At 39.9% G+C, this 17,183-nt stretch overlaps 1 protein-coding gene and 1 long non-coding RNA gene across 2 annotated transcripts in view; both read left to right on the top strand.

Moving 5' to 3' along the window:
- The window catches only part of aff2 (AF4/FMR2 family, member 2), a 211,890-nt gene that overhangs the window by 104,801 nt on the left and 89,906 nt on the right, over positions 1-17,183 (top strand). The window lies entirely within an intron of this gene.
- LOC129190393 (uncharacterized) lies at positions 9,819-12,306 on the top strand. Its single transcript, XR_008572990.1, has 3 exons — positions 9,819-10,923; positions 11,513-11,677; positions 11,978-12,306. It is a non-coding gene; the product is annotated as an uncharacterized LOC129190393 (long non-coding RNA).

The raw sequence follows: 17,183 nt of genomic DNA, 5'->3' as shown, positions 1-17,183 counted from the left end.
AAACCCACGCACGCACGTGGAGAACATGCAAACTCCACACAGAAATGCCCAAGGGAGATTCGAACCCAGGTCTTCTCGATTCCCCCAGTATTGCGTATGTCAATTGAGGTTTTTGATTGCGAGGAGGTGCCGGACTCTAATAGGGCGATTAGGAGGGAGGAGAGTTGCTATCAAGAAACAGACTTGCATTGGATTATTTTTTTTCCTTTTACAAAGAGCCAACTAGTGGTTTACATCTCAGCTCCTAAAACCTCCAAATCCCCCGATTTAGACTTTAAACTGCATATGGAGGGAGGATAGAGGAAAACCTGGAGGCAAACAAGTAAATGAAAGGAAAATCATAAATGGCAGTAATGAAAGAAATCAAAAGAAGAGTCAAGGACATGATAGAGAAAGTGTTAAGTTTGTTCCTAGTTCCGCATGCTCAGATTACTGGAGATCTGTGTGCGTCTTGTCCTAAAAAGCAACATAGGGATTAACATAAAGCATCTAAAATCAAGTAAATTTTAATTATATAGTGCTAATTCACAGCTGAAATAATGTCAAGACACTTTACACAGACAGCAGGTCTAGAAGTTGGCAGCAGAGGCAAGGAAAAACTCCCTTTAGGGAAGAAATCTCGAAACACTGCAGGGTGTGATGCCCGATTTTTTTGTTTGTTTTTAAAATGCAAACTTTTTATGTAGTTGTTCACATTACCAAAAAAATGCGACTTGTACTTGTGTGTAACGTGAATGCAAGTGCGTGCACATAAACCACGACATCACACGTGGTGCCGTATGTTCATGGGAGTAAAAATTGCCCCAATTTGTGGTCTCAGTTGTAGCGCATTCGTGGTCATTTCAATGAGTCAACATGTTCTTAACCAAATTATTTGCTGTGGGAGATTAAGAAAGAAGAGGGCAAACATTTTGGCGATGGCGGTTTGTGGGGAACGTTTTGATATGTCTGTTCCGAAAGAGCATGTGGGTGGATTTTGGCGCCAGGAGTGGTGAGACATCGACGTGAGCCGCTTCACTGGCACAGAATTTTAAAATAAGTTTGCTTACATCTGTGAGTACCTTCCCCCAACTTTCTCACAGCAAAACACGCCTTTCGACATACGCAACCCGAATGTTCAGACTGCAGGAGCATTGGATACATGTCACATTTATATCCACATACGAAAGAGGCCTGGGGTGCATTTTAAAACAGGATAGAGGGGTTGAGCAACCGGGGGAGGGGAGAGAGTACAACGGTCACAACAACGGCCATGCCAACAACGGTAATTGTCTCATGATGACAGCAATGACGTTAAAGCTCAACATGGTATCACCATGTTTATTAGCTCTTCATTTGCACCGTATTTGACAGGTTTGTGCATCTGGTGATAAGACAATCAATGTCAAGTTTTTCAATGGCCTGCCATTTTCGTTGGGTAGATAATACGGCTGGGCAATATATCGACATTATTAAAATATCGATATTTCTTTTAAAGCACGATATCAGAAACAAGCATATCGTTCATGTCGATGTAGAGTGGATTTGCGCTGTTCTGTTGTATGTTGACGCGGATGTCTCACTCCTGAGTGTGTGTCAGCGCTCCTGAATGGGGCACACGGGGAGGCAACGAGCGGCCGTGACCAGCTACACCCGTGAGCAACGCGCTCACGTCCAGAGCGAATTGCACGAGTCGTCCACGGTTTTTAGTGGCTGTCAGACGTGGAGGGAATTTGGGGGTATTAAAGTAGTTCCGAGGAAAAATGGCCGGTGTTGATGGTGTACTCTTGCTAGTACCGGATCTTGCTAGTATTGAAGATAAACCTACATAAATGTCCATGTAAATGAATGTAAACTTACCCAGTATGTTCACTCTGGCAACAGCGAGTTCATATGCCGCTGCTTTTTTCTTTATATCTTTATTTTCTTTTTTAAAAATGTCAAATAGCTCCAGAAAATCTGACACGGCAAGTATTACTTTTTTCTTCCATGTTTACCTGCGCAAGAGTACTGATTAGCATCCTGTCCGCTCATTGGTCCATCAATGAAACTCCCGCTGATTGGTCCTCATCTGGGCGACAGCGTCGAAAAGTTGAACATTTTTCAAACAAACTTGCACAAACACGCACGATTTGAGCATAGCTAAAGGTTTGTTACCAAGAAAACCGATGATTACATTTTACTTTTTCTATATTTATTTCAAAAAGAGAATGGACTTTTATTTTTATATTTTTCTGTAAGATTTTTTTTTATTTTAATGAAACAACTTTACACGCATATTTGACTTTGACTTATGTCTAAACTCACTTTGTGGAAAAAATGTCGGGATATATATTGTATATCGATATTCAACATAAATATTTTGGGATATGAGTTTCGGTCCATATCGCCCAGCCATAGTAAATAATGACGTTTTCTCGAGAATAGGTTGAATAGGTTGGCAGCAGTGCATTTTTTTTCTGCCGAGGAGTCTCCCGTCTCCCACTATTTCCATATTATTTTTTACATTCCCGCTAACCCCCTCTCCATTAGCGGTGGTTTGACCACCCACCACGTCCTGCCACCCCGAACACGGTTAAGCAAAGCATCCGCTTGTGGACCGTTGTGTCGCATTTTTAATGCCAATATTGGGACATTCCTATATTCTACATTTTTCAGAGAGGGGTAATGTGCCAGGGTAACAGGACTGCGTGAAAGCCCAGGGAATTTTACCTATTTTTTTTTCTTTCAGGAAATAAATTTAAAGTATCGTTGGTATAAAGAGTAACAAAAATATGTAAAAAAACACTTAACACTTTAGAACTTAAGTTATACTTATATTTTCATGGTAAACATGAACAGGCAACAAATGGTATTTTTCCAGTGTTCAAGGTATTTCATTCAGTTTTAAAATTGTACTTATTAACTATGAAATCAGAGCAATGTGCACGACACATTATTGCTTAATACAAATGTGTTTTACAGTTAATTAAGTGCATTTATACATTTTAGTTCCTGGGGACGCAACCAGCACCAATTCGGTGGAAAAGCCCAAATATACACACGCACGGGCGCACGCACACACACACACACAGACACACACAAATATGGAACCTGCAGTTATAGGCCAAGCGAATTCCAAATGTTTAAATATTCATTCAGTTAGGATACATACTGTATAAATAAACAACCATTTCCACTCAGTCATTAACACCTATTGGCAATTGTGTGAGGTCGAGTGGTTAGCATGTTAACCACTCGACCTCACACAATTACCTCACAGGAGATTGAGGATTCAAATCTCCATTGGAACATGAGGAGTTTGCATATTCTCTGTGTGTGCATGGGCTTTCTTCGGGTACTTCCCGAAGTGCTTCCGTCCGCATTTCAAAGACATGTACTGTATGTTAGGTTAATTTGATGCTCTTGATTGTCCATAGGTGAGAATGTGAGTGTGAATGGTTGTGATTGACTGGTTACCAAACCAGAGTGTACCCCACCTCTCATCCAAAACCAACTGGGATTGCCTCCAGCTCACCCATGACCCTAATGAAGACAAGCGATGTAGAAAATGTGTGGCTGAATGGGTGAATGGGAGGAAACCTGCATAAGCAAACCCCTGTCTGAGAGATCTGAGCCAACATTCGAACCCAGAACCGTCTTTACTAAATGCACCGCATTGCTGCCTAATTTTGAACAATGAATGGCAAATGCATTGGTGAATAAATACAAATCAGCACATACAAGTGATGCCCGTATTTACTCCTAAAGACACTCCAGTCCTCACCCGCAGTCCCCCTTTCAAGAGGCACTTATTTAGTTTGTAAAGGCATCAGGCTGAGAACCACACGCGGACAGACCACACACACACACACACACACACACATTTTGCCAATCGTACAAATCAAATACGCTGCATTTTTCTGCCAACAGAAAAAAATCATGTATAGTCAGCTTGAATGTTGTTGTGCACACGCACACAAACACATATGTGGCAGTCATTTCCTATCCATTGCACAATGCCATTGGGAACTGCATGTGTCCTTTATATTCATTTTTTTTTAATGGTAATTAAAACAGACATGTTTGTGAAACTACACAAGACTAAAATTCTATCATCATATTCTATGTGTTCATTCTTTCACAGATATATTGAGTATTTTTGATGTTGTGCATGCAGGTGCGTGTTTGTTGAAAGCGATGTTTTCCATACCTGTCAACATTTGCGTTTGAAAACTGGGGACATTTTCCGGAAAAAAGAGTAAATAAGGGAGAGGGGAAGATTATATAAATGAATTAAATGAAACAGTAATAAACAGAGAACAACTCCTCACTTTTATATCCTGTGGTTGTCTTGCACACTTGAAGGGGCGTCGCAAGGGAGGGAGGCTTGGATAGGCTTATGTGGAGGAGGAAATCTCAATAATGAGACCACTACGCTGCTTAGTTATCACTGTCTGTTTCAGAGGAACAGATCCTTTCACATGGTCAAGGATCCTTCATGATGGTCGCAGCGTTAGAGCGGCTCAGACCAGGCATGCGGCCAATGTCGCTCAACGTTTTTTCGCTTTCTACCAATTTTACGATGTTGAATTTCACTTCACTTTGCACTTTTCACTTTTCTTTTCTTTGATCAGAATAGTCTACCTCACATTTGTGAGACGGAATGAAGGGAAAAAAGTTACGGTGCCCTTCTTCAGAGTAGTACCGCATGACCACGTGCTCTTCCGTCTTCTAGTTTTCTTTTCGTACAGCATTAATAATTTATGGGAGTGCATTGTAACCACAAAACATCGTAACACAAGGATACATTTATTGTCTATCTCTACATTTTGTGTTGTTGTACAACAAAAGGACACATTTCTTTGTGTTTTGGATACAAAGAAAGACCTCAGAACAATTGTTTTCACTGGACAGTGATAACATGTTCCCTTGATGCTTGGACACACTAACTTGATGCTAACTTTTGAATAGCATTGTACAATACCAATAATACTGCTAAAGAATAAATAACCCGAAAACCTGTACATCCTGCTCAAGTCAATGTATTTTACATAAAAAGTGTTCATGTAAATAATAAGCATTAGATATAAATCACATTTGTACCACAACATAGCGGTACAAATGTGAATCGAAAGGTCATTCTACTGCTATTGCATGACAAATGCCTGACCTTTTAGTTTTATGTTAGTATTACTTCGTGAACGACCAGTCCAGGGTGTACCGCGCCTCTTGCCCGAAGTTGGTTGGGATAGGCTCCAGCATACCCACGACCCTAGTGAGGAAAAGTGGTGTAGAAAAATGGATGGATGGATGGATTACTAAGTGAATATCATCTTCACTCGATCTCTAAATGCAATACATTGTATTCTAATTTGTTGAGGTCACATTTAAACAGACTGAAGTATATGATAGTTACTGTCTCTGGGCAGTGATCCATTAGAAAACAAAGCTAATCTATTCAACGGCAAGCCAATCTCTGTGTAATTATATGCTTCAACGGAATTGATCACACAGTAGCTCCTCTTTATAACGCTGTCCGCCTCGCTCCTTTGCTCATCCGCATTTAATAGCCAAATAATGTTAAATGTCCGATAAATGACTTTGGACTTTGGAGACCACTTAAAAATTGATTTATTATTGGAATCTGGAGTGGATATGCGTTAGTTTCAATGTGTCTGATTGAAGTTCCATATCTACAGTACTTATGATTTGAAAAGCACTTTTCAATGTCAAATCTGTTTTTCTCATATTATGTCATATTATAAAAACACACATTTTCATAGCACTACTTGAATCACCAAATGAGTAATTAAGTTTTTCTTTAATGATAGCTTGCGGTACCATTTATTTGCTGATGGAATATTCAGCTAAGCATTCCCGGTAGTGCTTTATAGGATGCGTACTGAAACTCTGTATTTTAATGGCACCAAAGCCGACGTAAATGGTAGTAACCAGACTGAAAAACTAAGTAGCTATCGATGCCTCATTTTGGTGCTAAATTAATGAGGACAAAGCCACCTGCAACAAGTGCTTGAAGGTGATATTGTGCATATTTGCACATTCCATGTGTTCTGTATTGCTGCAGACTTTGCTGTGATGATTATGGCAATTTGTTGTGGATTTTATTAGTTAGTTGTCCCTCGTGGTGTCCTTTGGGGGGGTGTTTCGAAAGCACGGGGTTGGTGACACCCTACTACGTGCCATTCGGTCCTTCGACAACAGCAGCAGGTACCGCACCTGGTTTGCATTGCCAGCAGTAAGTCGAGCCTATTCCCGGTGAACTTTGGCCTCCACAGTGGACCCCGCCAAGGCTGCCCTTTGTCACCAGTTCTGTTCATTATTTCAATGCATTTCAAAATACTGTAGCTTTTGCCCGGACATTGAGAGGATGACGAGAAGGTGGTCGATCAGGAACCACTTTATTGAAACGAACACCCATACAAAAAGAAAAGAGAGCATTATGCAATGACATCAAGGTTCGACAGGGTGATATAAAGGCACTATTGGAAGATAATGCTGCTCTTAAGAAGGTCAAAAACCCTATGGAAGAAAATAGAGCATTATGCCATGAGATCAAGGTTCTACAGGATGAAATCAAGGCACTATTGGAACATAATGTTGCCTTGTACGCCACACTTAAGGAGGTTAAACCCTTTTGAAGAAAATAGACCATTATACAATGATATCAAGGTTCTACAGGATGATATCAAGGCACTATTGGAAGATAATGCTGCCTTGTGCACCACTCTTGAGGAAGAGAAAGAAGCAAAGGAAAAGATCACTGAGCAAATGAAAAATATAATTGATTAGACGGATCAGAATGCATGAATGAACGATGGGATCCTCACAGGGCTCCAATTACACCCAGGTCAACAGACAGGGTCGTCCCAAACAGAGGAGAACCAGATGAAATGGATGTTCCTTCAACAAAGCAACAAATTGCCAACTTCCTACAATCAAAGGAGGTGGATGTAGATATTGACGCTATTGATATGTGCATCTCACTGTGTGGCAGAAACAACACCACACCCGTCTTCATCGTTAAAGTCACCAACAGGGAAGTCAAAACTGCTGAAACAGGAAAAAGGGCTAAAAGGTACAAACATCTACATGAATGCACATCTGACAAAATGCAACGCTAACATCGCCAAGAAAGCCAAGAAAGAATCACGCAGTTAGAAGGATTACATTCAATAAAATTTGACAGTTTATATCATCGTTGCAAGGGCGTCCTTAATAAAAGTACTGGAAACTGCCCTAACAGACAGGGTGAGGAGCTGCATCATCCAGGAGGCGCTCAGAGTAGAGCCGTTGCTCGTTCACATGAAGAGCAGCCAGTTGAGGTGGTAGTTCGAATGCCTCCTGGACGCCTCCTTGGTGAGGCTTTTCAGGATGCCCAGACACGCTGGAGGGATTATGTCTCACAGTTGGCCTGGGAATGCTTCGGGAAGTGGAACTGGGGACTGGAAGAGGTGGCCAGAGACTGGGAAGTCTGGACTTCCTTACTGAGACAGCTGCCCCCTAGACCTGGATAAACAGAAGACAATGGATGGCCGGATGATTAATTTACTGCTTAGTTATTTTATTGAAGTATTTAAATTAATATTTTGTTCAACTTATATGTCCCAAAAATTTAAAATAAAAAGGTATTGTTTATGGAAAAAAATGTGTATGTTTTAAGCACCGTTTCAAAAGTACCAATTTGGTAATGGTATCAGAGACCATGTAAATGATACCCAACCCTAGTGCTTTATTATTAGAAATTATCAAGGCAGGAAAAGGTTCATATTCATTTTCCTTAACGACCGATTAGAAAGTATATGTTTGAAAATAATCATGATCCTTCCTTGACAGTTGAGTCATTGCAAACGGGTTCCACTATGCCAAAGCGAGGAACGAAATATGCACACATGCATCTTGGTCTGAACTTAAAATGACCCTCTTTTTAAACTGAAGATCTCACATACACAAGCCCTTGCTCACACCCTAATGCATGCACATACTAGATAGATCAAGTCCAATCAGCACAGGACTAAAATGACAGACTTATTTGAAACAATGTTTCAATGTCGACATTTAATTGGATGGTACATCAACTCCTTATCTGCCTCTTTGCAGCTTGGTGAGGGAAAAGCAATATGAAAGGACAGGAGAGAAGGGAAGAGAGAAAGCTAAATAAATGTGAGCGGGGTGGGGGGCTGGGGGCTTGGGGGGGGGGGGGGGGGGCAGGAAGTAAGCAAGAGAGAAACAAATGCAATGAGATGAAAGCAGGGTAGTGTATGTTTCTTTGTCAATGTGTCTGTTTAAGTTGTCCCTATAGTATATGGTTGTGGGCATGGACATACTGCATTTTGAAGTATTTTAGCAGCCTTAAAAATACATACCAATACGTTGATCCCCACACATTCACATTTATAAAATTGACACATTTTAAAATAGGCGATTTTGTCTGCAGAAAACACATCTCATTCACCACAAGTCAGTAGTACTTTATAAATATGTGTTAATACAGCATACATGTACCACTGTTAGAAAGCCCATCATTTCTACATGTTTATGTAAGAGCCCATCTTAAAACAAGTGTATTGTATTGTTAGATGGGGTGTCACAAGATCTTGTGTCACAGGATCTCACAAGATTAAAACGTGATTTTTCGTTCATGTGGGCGCTAAGCCTGGGATGATGGTAAAAGAAAGAATTAATCACACAACAAATAAAAATGAACTGGATAATTTTGCCGGCCTCAGTATGTTGCCATGTGCATGTGTGTCCGTTTTCCTTGTCTCTCGCCTCCAAACAGGCAGGAAGAGGGTTCACTGTGTGCATGGTTTTCAGCACCTGGGCGCATTTGTTCCATAGAACAACGGCATGAATGAAGTTAGTCATACAGCCTCTTTGTTTCAGTGGGTGTAGGCGGGGTTGCTAGCACATATGTAGCCTCATGAGGAGTGATGCAAGGTAACGTAGAAGTAGTTAAATTAGTAGATTGCAATACATTGTCATATATTTTAAAATATTTTTTCATTGTACTTTTCTTAAAAGAAATTTTTAAATCTCGTCCTGTCTTGTTCTCGTAGACCCAATGTTGTGTATCGTCTCATCTTGGAAAAGTACTGAGAGGAGAACATAGTAAACAGAACCGAAAACGGTAAACAGTTAGAACCAGTTCAAGCCAGTCTCTCTTGCACAAAGTTAACTTTCACTTTCCAGGCCCACAAATTTAAGTTTCACTTTTTAGAGGGGTAATGTAAATTCTGTGGGAGTTTTTTTGTGCAATGTTAGTGCTTTTTTTTTTTTTTTTTTACAGCGTATGAACGCTGTTACAGGCTGAGCCTGGCCCTTTAAGAAGAATTGCATTGTGGTGTTGTAGTACTGTGCTTTATTCTCTCTCTCGCCAAAAGAAACGCTTTCCTTAAAAGAGACAGATTTTTTATTAAATGCGCATGATCCCCGCGACCCTAAAAAAGAGGAGAAGCGGTATAGAAAATGAATGGATGGATTCATCTTTACTTATTTGACTTTTTAAAAAATGTCTACAAACAAAGGTTCTGTGCCAGTTTTATGTATTATTAAATTCATCCATCCATATTCTATCCTCATTAGTGTCGCGGGGGTATGCCGTGGCCTATCCCAGCTGACTTTGGGCAAGAGGCGGGGTACACCCTGGACTGGTCGCTAGTCAATCACAGGGCACATATAGACATACAACCATTCACACTCACATTCATACCTATGGACAATTTAGCGTCACCAATTAACCTAACATGCATGTTTCTGGAATGTGGGAGGAAACCGGAGTACCCGGAGAAAACCCACGCATGCACAGGGAGAACATGCAAACTCCACACAGAGATGCCCAACGGAGATTCTACCCAGCTCTTCCCTATCTCCTGACTGCGTGGCCAACATGCTCACCACTTGGCCAGCGTGCGGCCCCATATTAGTAAATCTTGTAATAATATTTGTAAATCTAATAACATTAAAATTGTACAAGAAAGGATTTATTGGCTGGTTATTATGCAGACCAATTCATGCAAACATCCTGAAATAAGGCAAACATACTTACTGCTTGCTCACGCACACACAGACACACACACACACACACACACACACACACACACACACAGACACATAGTTTCCTCTGTGGGTAGAGCTTGTGATCTATCTCACATGCTGGTAATCCCAGTGATGGTGGTCAGTGCAGCTCTGTAAACAGCTGAAATATGGATGATAACAGAAGTGGATGAAACTGAATAAACAAGAAGTCTGTGAACAAAAAACAAAAAAATCCTTGAATCCTTGAGAACTTTCCAAACACGGCTAGACCTCAATCGTGAAAAACTTTAATAGCGCCAACAAATCAACTAGGGCATTTGTTTAATGGATGAAATGCAAATATGTTCATTTTAAATTAATTAAAGGTGTTTAGGTCCACAACATGATGCAATCATGTTGTCTGAATAAGATTCTAAGAAAAATCAGATTAACCAATTTCATATATATAAATCCAATAAGAATGAGATTCATCAAAACAACAGCAGCTGTTACTGCACATGCTCCACCCCCACCATTCCGGAAGAAGTCAGAAGAGCGGGACCAGCCCTTTGGTTCACACTGATATCTTCATCTAATACATCGGAATGCTTGACATTAATGGTAAGTAATTAATATATGTAACGACCATTTGTTCTACTAATAAGTTCTACTAACATTTAACATTATTTGCGCCATTGGTGTAATTCCCTTTTTCACCAGCAGGGCACGCATGTATATCACACACTGAAGACGTTGCTGATTGTATCTCATTCACACAGAAGTGATGAGGCCAATTAATGTTCAAAAAGTTGCTTAATCAACATTTTGTTCGAGTTTTTATAGTCTCGAAGGATCCCTACTTCTGTGAGAGGGTCTATTATTCATTGCTGCTGTTTCTGTGTTTGTGCTTGTCGAGTGAAAACTCTGGTGAGTGAAACTATTAGCCTCCTTAGCTTAGCATGCTAGTTGAAGCTATCGCAGTTGATTGCTAACTTTATTCTGTTATATAAAATCACTATCAATATCACTAGCTTCTGTTAAAAGAAATAAAAACAATCGGAGGCATATTGAATATATTATGAGTGAAACTGTATTAGCCTCCTTAGCTTAGCATGCTAGTTGAAGCTATCACAGTTGATTGCTAACTTTATTCTGTTATATAAAATCACTATCAATATCACTAGCTTCTGTTAAAAGAAATAAAAACAATCGGAGGCATATTGAATATATTGTGCATTTACATTTTGCATCGAAATCATTTTGTTAACATTACTGTGTTAAACAAGCTATTGCTATGTCGAAGCACTTGCTATCAAGCTAAGGGAGCCATTTTGGGTCCATATTTGCACTTGTGTATTGCTGTTAAAGGATCATGAGCAGCTCCGTCGCCATTGTCATTTCATTTGTGTTTTGTGACTAAAGGAAATATTATACTGTAGAGTTATTGAGAAGATATATTGAGATACCAGAACATGAGCATTTTATTTTAATTAAAAACATTTACTGCTTCTTGCAGGTGTTTTTTTTTTTGTTTGAGAGAAAAAAAAATTTGAAGAAAGGCCAGCCATACCTGAGACCATCAACGCTGGAGAGGACGACGCAGGCTGACACACAAGTGTGTGACATCAGCGACTGCTTCACGATACGCTCTGCGTTGTGACCACCCCCTCAGCAGTAAATGGTACATATCTGATTTGTCATATTTAAGTATATGACAGTGCAGAGTGTGTCACTAAAGAGAGTCCACTTTGTCCTGCTTTTGTAATGTATGCATCTATATTTCTTCTGTACACCTACAGTACATCTTCTATAGGCTTCTCTTAATTTGTACTTGTTGTCTTTCTAAAACTGTCCTTAAATGTGGGCTTTAACTGATCCTTACATTTGCATTCAGCATGTACTGTATAATGTTGCCATTCTGCCAGTCTCTTGCTGCACTTTACACGCACTCAGAAAATGCATGTTGTGTTTTACTCCTCAGAATATGGACAGTGAGGCCATGGCCTGCATGCAGCAAACTCTGATGGGAATGTGTCATCAAGCTGGAAGACATCAGTGTCCTGATTGTAGGTGTGGAGGTTCTCAGTGATTTGGGGGGCATTGGACTCTTGTGCGAGCTTATCCTTTTCAATGTGGATGGACAAAGATTGTCCTCTTAAGACACAGCTCCTTAAAAAACGGTCCTTTTTTATGCTTGTTTGCAATAAATTGCTGAGTCAAACATATTTTTTGTCTCAATCCCATTTCTTCTTTTGGCATTTTGGAGCTCTACTTGGAACCTCCAACAGTGCAAAATGTAAATTCTTGCAATTTTTCAACTGGTCTTAAAACTTTCATCAGGGGAGTATGTTAGACTAACTAAACTTAGGACAAACATTTTAGTTGAATTAAAAACAAATAATTTGATTTGAAATATTAACATGACTTTCAATCAACTAATCTACGCTGTGTTCAAATAACACTATCATGAGACATTGATATAAGTAGTAGATCCACTTTGACGCTATTTTTCTACTTTGACGCTATTTTTCTTCTAATGACTGCATTGCAACAGTCTGTGTGGCACATGCTGACCACCCAGGTAGGAAGGAGGTGTTAAACGAGTTAACTTACTTCATGTCACTGCAAGAAAGTGAATCTTTTCCTTGTGTGCGCCTAACAAGCAATCCTGGAAGAGACGCCTTTGCGATGTAACAAGAAGTGGAGTGGCTGAGTTAACAGCTCTCAGAGGACACAGAAGGAGAAAGTGTCTGCATTCATTAGACAGCAGATTTCTTTCCGTTTGACACTATCTCAGTGTTTTCACTTTTCGTCATTTATTCAGTGATCACACACACATGCACAAGGGAGCCTTTTTGGGTATGCAGTAATAATTTTAATGGTATTAAGAGACATGTAATTTGAGTTACTGTAAATGTGTTCTTTATGAAATTTCATGGGCTTCTGACTAATAAGTGACTAATGAGTGTCTTCAAGTCACATTTTCCCGAGTTTGATTCACCACATGACCCAAACTCGCATGTAAAGACGTGCAAGTCCAAGTCAAATCTGAAGTCAAGACAAGACAGGTTGATTCCGGTCCGAAGTCATAGGCTTTACATTTTTGAGTCCTTACAAGTCATGAGCTGCCCCGTGATTGGCTGGCGACCAGTCCAGGGTGTACCCCGCCTTCCGCCCGAAGTTAGCTGAGCTAGACTCCAGCATACCCCCATGACCCTAGTGAGGACAAGCGGCATAGAAAAGGGATGGATTGAAGTCATAAGCACTGTTTAGTGTTTCCCAAATAAAATGCCATTTTAACAATGTACTGTAACACAATTACATTTGACAAATACAATGAATGAATTTTGAATTGTTTTATTATAATGTTTTTTAACAAAATAAGAACAATGTGACAAGACCTAGTCACAGAAAAACCTGACTGGACATTAATAGATGCATTCAATGACGCAGATTTAAAGGGAAAATATGTTGCTGCCGTGACATACACCAAAATGATATTTTCCTGCAGGTTTTTCATCATAAACTGAATCAGAACAAGTGATACTTTATTTTAATATGCAAATTACTTGCTAAAATCAAACACTACGCAAACAACAAAGTGTGAAAGCCACAATTTTCAGCATCCTTCTTCCTCCATGTAATGTGTAAAAATTGTGCTGTATGCTGCCGATTCCGATCATCCATGAGTGAAATCGGCCAGTACCGATAACGATCACATGGATTAATTATAATTTTTTAAAATTTATTCATGATGAGTGCTATTGGTCACGGGTGCCATATAAAAGGAAAAAGTAAGGACAATTCCAAGGTCCCCTTTCATACATTCTCATACATTTATATCCATAAAGACATGCACACATACACAGTGATACCTGTACACACGTACGTATACACACTCACAGTACATACGTACTTCCCCACATAACTCACTGATTTATGCAGGGTGTTATTATGTTGGTGGTTTTATTACAGTGGTGGTGATGTCGGCAATATGATTATAGTTATTAAAATTGTGTGCATTACAGTTAATGTCATTCTGTTCACCATCTTGGTTAATATTTTCATTACTACTATCGCGACTAATATGTATGACTGTTTCAATTCAGTATTATCACAGTGGTTGTTCATATTATTTTGTCCTCTCCATTATGCTCTTTATGGCCGTCACAGACATTTGCTGATGTAATCCTGTTTGTTTCTGTTGTTTTGTTATTGTTGTCGCAGTTGTTCTTGTCTTTCTCTGTATTGTCCCACTCTGGTCTTTGCACTCCCCCCTCTTTTTCCTTTTGTCTTCTTTTCTATCCCCTTCTGTGTTAATGGCTATGTCGGCATTTCATTAGCTAGGTGTTCATTCAGTTAGACCCCTGATCCTCTTAACTTCCTCCATGTTGTAACAGTGCGGTTCTGTGCTTTCTGTTGACAAACCTCATGATGATTGCTGGTGTAGAGCTGTCATTTTCCTAGTAGACACACTTATCGGTGTCCAGTACGAGGCGATGGTCAAATCACTGGTGGCATCAACGACAAAGTGACAAATACGTTCAAGCAATGAGTAGTTTCGGTTCGGTTATGTCGAAAATCACTTATGTCAACATCAGTCAGCCTGTCTGAGAAGTATCGACATAAACGGGTTGCATTGTACTAAAAAAAATTGAGTAAAAATGTCCAAATCTTGTAGGAGTAAAGTCATTTTATGAGCATGAGGTTGCAATATGAGAGTCATAAAAGTGTGGTCCTTATTATGATAACGTTTATAATTGTAATATTACAATCTTATTCTTTCACACGTATGATTTTATTCATGTAGTATTTAACAGAATCCCTATTGTATACTGTATACTATTTATTTTTTGTGTAGCCCTAATACTCTTTGTGTGTGTGAGCATGAGGAAAAGTATGAGAGAGACTTATTGTCGGTGTGTTCATGTGTGTAGACGTCTATCATCTGAGCAGCTATTTCAGACAGAAAAGGATTTCTACCTCAGTAATTGCCTTGGCTATATTTTCCACCCAACTCTCTCGCTCTCTTTTTCCGTATCTTGTCTTTATCTTTCACTTCAAGCAGTCTGGATTTTTTTTTTTTTTTTTTTACACATTTTTAATTTCTTTGTCACGCCACAACCATCTCTTAGTTCTCAACATTAAAAACATACACTCATAAACACACAGGTTACAAGAGTCACATAACCCTTCAAATCTATTACAGCTGGTTGCTATTCACGGAGCCTGGAGGCTGTTGAGCAGTGTGGCTTTTATTAGAATACATTTTGTATGCCATCCTGCCTAAAGGTGCATGCAGCCTAATGGAAACAAACACTGGTAGCTGTGGTAACACACTCTGGTGAAATATGCACACATGGAAAACATGAGCAGTTCCATGTGGGCCTGATAGCTATGTTTCAAGCTAGAAGTGGCAAATTACATGGCGATGTTGGCTTTCGCTTTCACCATTGCATTTTAGAAAATAACACAGAAAGTGTACAGAGAATCCACTTGAAAATGTGTTATTTGTCTACGATATTGTTGGAATGTTAGATAACATATTGGGATTATGGTTTACTTGCATGCAGAATAGGAAAGAATCCCATGCTGAGCAACAATATGATTCAGATGAGAACTTGCTGTCCGATTCACTGGGTAAGTCGGACCCTCATTAAAGCGTAGCTGAGTCAAAGAATGACCGCAATGCAATCGCTCCTCACAAGTTCCTAATGATAACATTTAATAATAGAAATACAGTTTCCCATTCCTTCATTTATTTGTGGTGACCCACCACTCACAAACTCATAAACAAACAAACTCATATAACTAGGGCTGTCAATAGATTAAAATATTTAATCAAGATGAATCACATGTTGTCCATAGTTAACTTGTGATCAGTAGATCACAGATCACGCTTTTCTTGGTCTGGCGACTTCAGCAGCATGGATGTATGACACCGCGCGTCTTGTACATGCAAGTTTTATTCTGTCCTCATTGACAAACAGAGGAAATCATTCACAAAAGCTAATAAACCGCTAATAAATAATAATAACGTTAATAAATTTACTGCCATCTCATTGAGTACTGTGTGTGTGCACACATACAAAGGTGACACAAGCCCTCCAAATAGCTGTCTTTGGCTATGCCTGCCAGCAACTAACAGCTCGTAACCCAAATTTTAGTTTGCAGCTGAGAGACGGCTTGTATGAAAAAAAAAAAACAATCCTATGCCAAGGTACCGCTGTATAAATGATACTAAAAATACCTCCAGTGTTCCAGGTATTGTCTTACTTCCTTGGTTTCTCCAGCTGAACCCAGCAAGTGGCATTTGAGACTCGACGTTCTCCGGTGACAGTAGATGCAAATAACTTCGGTCCTGTCGAGAGCGCCTAGCTACCTTAGGGCTTTGAAGCTAAACTTACCATTCAGAAGACTCTTTCGTTTGTCGATTTCTGCTAAATATTTACGCCGCTGCGTTATCTCAAACTACGGTGTGGACTGAGGGTCAAACAGGACATGTGGACATTAATCGCACATCCCAAAAAAATTGTCACATTAAAGGGAATTTCCCTTGACTCGTTATCAACGAGTTAACGTTGACAGCCATAATTATAACTGCCAGAGAATAAGAAGGAGGGATCAGTGTTGGCCACTTAGTGACTTATAGCAGATCTTTCCAGATCACAGGTCTCAAGCTCAGCTCAACTGGTGGCTGTTGGATTCTGGGTGAGGCTCGGCCACATCAGGTATTGCCTCCTTAACAATAGAAATAATCAGAACAACCCGGTATAAGACTGTAAATAATCTACAAAGTCAGGGAATTTGCAGTAATAGTAATATAGCAGTAGCACAGCTGCTCAGTGTGAGCCAAGTCCAGCACTGTACGAATAGCCTAGTGTGAAGAAACTCCATAGGGGCATGGCTATGTTTTTACATGCATCACGCTACACGAAGAACCAGACCGCACACATGCAGGCAAAGTTGTCAGTGTTTGGGGTTTGGTGCCTCTCTCAAAGACACCCCCACAGTACTCAGGGAACAGACAAGCATCTCTCCAATAACCATTTATCCTGTTTTTTTTATCTACAGCACTATTTAAGCCTGCTGGTCAGTCCTTACGGGCTGAGTCAGTGCCGCCTCAAATCCTGTCACAGTTGAATAAATGGATCCCGAGGTTCAGTAAAACACAACCAACAAGAATC

This window comes from Dunckerocampus dactyliophorus, chromosome 11 (genome assembly GCF_027744805.1).
Source record: "Dunckerocampus dactyliophorus isolate RoL2022-P2 chromosome 11, RoL_Ddac_1.1, whole genome shotgun sequence".
Classification (NCBI taxonomy): domain Eukaryota; kingdom Metazoa; phylum Chordata; class Actinopteri; order Syngnathiformes; family Syngnathidae; genus Dunckerocampus; species Dunckerocampus dactyliophorus.
This window is presented reverse-complemented; position numbering and strand designations above follow the sequence as displayed.